A 3,839-nucleotide genomic window follows, 5' to 3' on the forward strand; every position below is an offset into this window, starting at 1 on the left:
CTTGGATGGGTGACCGCCTGGGAATACCGGGTGCTGTAGGCTTTTTTCTTTTTTCATATAAATTTTATTTTAATCAACGGTTAGTGTCTGGTTGCTTTCGTAATTCGTGGCCGCCAATTATTTTTGCTAACGATCTTTTCACTTTTTTCTCGCCGTGTAAACATTTAAATTAAAATTAACATCCGTGTTAAGTTTTTCATCTTATTTTCATTATCGAGATTTTTTCATAGCGATATCAATTGATTGGCGTCGTGGTTGAACAATAGACGTTACGACTAAATGATATAACTATAAAGGAGCTTAAGTAGAAGACTCTTTCGTCTACGGCCATATACGTTGAAAACACCGGTTCTCGTACGATCACCGAAGTTAAGTAACGTCGAGCCCGGTTAGTACTTGAATGGGTGACCGCCTGGGAATACCGGGTGCTGTAGGCTTTTTCTTTTTTCATATATTTTTTATTTTTAATCAACGGTTAATGTCTGGATGCTTTCGTAATTCGGTCTCTAACGATCTCTTCACTTTTTTTTCGCAGTGTAAACATTTAAATTAAAAAAAACAACCGTGTTAAGTTTTTCATCTTATTTTCATTATCGAGATTTTTTCATAGCGATATCAATGAATGGCGTCGTGGTTAAACAGTTGGCGTAACGACTAAACGGTGTAACTATAAAGGAGCTTACGAAACAGACTCTTTCGTCTACGGCCATTTCACGTTGAAAACACCAGTTCTCGTCAATATGCGTTACGACTCAATGGTATAACTATAAAAAAGCTTAAGAAGCAGACTCTTTCGTCTACGGCCATATCACGTTGAAAACACCGGTTCTCGTCCGATCACCGAAGTTAAGCAACGTCGAGCCCGTTTAGTACTTGGATGGGAGACTGCCTTGGAATACAGGGTGCTGTAGGCTTTTTTCTTTTTACATATAAATTTTATTTTTAGTCAACGGTTAGTGTCTGGTTGCTTTCGTAATTCGTGGCCGCCAATTACTTTTGCTAAAAATTTCTTCACTTTTTTTTTTGCAGTGTAAATATTTAAACCAAACGAAACAACCGTGTTAAGTTTAACATCTTATTTTCATTATCGAGTTTTCTTCATAGCGATATCAATTGAATGGCGTCGTGGTTGAACAATAGGCTTAACGACTGAACGGTATAACTATTAAGGAGCTTACGAAGCAGACTCTTTCGTCTTCGGCCATATCACGTTGAAAACACCGGTTCTCGTCCGATCACCAAAGTTAGGCAACGTCGAGCCCGGTTAGTACTTGGATGGGTGACCGCCTGGGAATACCGGGTGCTGTAGGCTTTAATATTTTTCATATATTTTTTATTTTTAATCAACGGTTAATGTCTGGTTGCTTTCGTAATTCGGTCTCTAACGATCTCTTCACTTTTTTTTCGCCGTGTAAACATTTAAATTAAATGAAACAACCGTGTTAAGTTTTTCATCTTATTTTCATTATCGAGATTTTTTCATAGCGATATCAATGAATGGCGTCGTGGGTAAACAATAGGCGTAACGACTAAACTGTATAACTATAAAGGAGCTTAAGAAGCAGACTCTTTCGTCTACGGCCATATCACGTTGAAAACACCGGTTCTCGTCCGATCACCAAAGTTAATCAACGTCGAGCCCGGTTAGTACTTGGATGGGTGACCGCCTGGGAATACCGGGTTCTGTAGGCTTTTTTCTTTTTTCATATAAATTTTATTTTAATCAACGGTTAGTGTCTGGTTGCTTTCGTAATTCGGTCTCTAACGATCACTTCACTTTTTTCTCGCCGTGTAAACATTTAAATTAAAAAAAACAACCGTGTTAAGTTTTTCATCTTATTTTCATTATCGAGATTTTTTCATAGCGCGTGGTTAAACAATAGGCGTAACGACTAAATTGTGTAACTATAAAAAGGACCTTAAGAAACAGACTCTTTCGCCGTGTTAAGTTTTTCATCTTATTTCATCTTTCATCTCATTTCATCTCGTCCGATCACCGAAGTTAAGCAACGTCGAGCCCGGTTAGTTCTTGGATGGGTGACCGCCTGGGAATACCGGGTGCTCTAGGCTTTTTTCTTTTTTTATATAAATTTTATTTTTAATCAACGGTTAGTGTCTCGTTGCTTTTGTAATTCGTGGCCGCAACTTACTTTTGCTAAAAATTTCTTCACTTTTTTTTCGCGGTGTAAATATTTAAACCGGTTAGTGCCTATTGCTTTCGTAATTCGTGGCCGCCAATTACTTTTGCTAAAAATTTCTTCACTTTTTTTTCGCCGTGTAAATATTTATACCAAATGAAACAACCGTGTTAAGTTTTACATCTTATTTTCATTATCGAGTTTTCTTCATAGCGATATCAATTGAATGGCGTCGTGGTTGAAGAAGAGGCGTAACGACTAAACGGTATAACTTTAAAGGAGCTTAAGAAGCAGACTCTTTTGTCTACGGCCATATCACGTTGAAAACACCGGTTCTCGTCCGATCACCGAAGTTAGGCAACGTCGAGCCCGGTTAGTACTTGGATGGGTGACCGCCTGGGAATACCGGGTGCTGTAGGCTTTTTTCTTTTTTCATATAAATTTTATTTTAATCAACGGTTAGTGTCTGGTTGCTTTCGTAATTCGGTCTCTAACGATCTTTTCACTTTTTTCTCGCCGTGTAAACATTTAAATTAAAAGAAACAACCGTGTTAAGTTTTTCATATTATTTTCATTATCGAGATTTTTTCATAGCGATATCAATGAATGGCGTCGTTGTTGAACAATAGGTGTTACTTCTAAACGGTATAACTATAAAGGAGCTTACGAAACAGACTCTTTCGTCTACGGCCTTATCACGTTGATAACGCCGGTTCTCGTCCGATCACCGAAGTTAAGCAACGTCCAGCCTAGTTAGTACTTGAATGGGTGACCGCCTGGGAATACCGGGTGATGTAGGCTTCTTCTTTTTTCATATATATTTTATTTTTAATCAACGGTTAGCGTCTGTTTGCTTTCGTAATTCGTGGCCGCTAATTATTTTTGCTAACGGTCTTTTCACTTTCTTCTCGCCGTGTAAACATTTAAATAAAAAGAATCAACCGTGTTAAGTTTTTCATCTTATTTTCATTATCGAGATTTTTTCATAGCGATATCAATGAATGGCGTCGTGGTTGAACAATAGGTGTTACGTCTAAACGGTATAACTATAAAGGAGCTTACGAAACAGACTCTTTCGTCTACGGCCATATCACGTTGAAACCACCGGTTCTCGTCCGATCACCGAAGTTAATCAACGTCGAGCCCGGTTAGTACTTGGATGGGTGACCGCCTGGGAATACCGGGTGCTCTAGGCTTTTTCTTTTTTCATGTATATTTTATTTTTAATCAACGGTTAGTGTCTGGTTGCTTCGTAATTAGTGGCCGCCAATTACTTTTGCTAACGGTTTCTTCACTTTCTTCTCGCCTTAAAAATATTTAAACCAAACGAAACGACGTGTTATATTTTTTATTTTATTTTCATTATCGAGTTTTTTTTCATAGCGATATCAATTGAATGTCGTCGTGGTTGAACAATAGGCGTTACGACAAAATGGTATAACTAAAAGGAGCTTTTTTTGTTTTTTCATATATATTTTATATATATGAAAAATATATATATATATATTATATATATATATAATTTGCGGCCACAAATTAAGAAAGCATCCAGACACTAACCGTTGATTAAAAATGAAATGTGAAAAAAGAAAAAGCCCACAGCAGCTGGTATTCCCAGGCGGTCACCCCTCCAAGTACTAACCGTGCTCGACTTCTCTTCGAGAACCGTCTTCTTCGTAAACTCCTTTATTGTTATACCGT

Source organism: Helobdella robusta (genome assembly GCF_000326865.2).
Source record: "Helobdella robusta unplaced genomic scaffold HELROscaffold_93, whole genome shotgun sequence".
In the NCBI taxonomy this organism is placed as follows: domain Eukaryota; kingdom Metazoa; phylum Annelida; class Clitellata; order Rhynchobdellida; family Glossiphoniidae; genus Helobdella; species Helobdella robusta.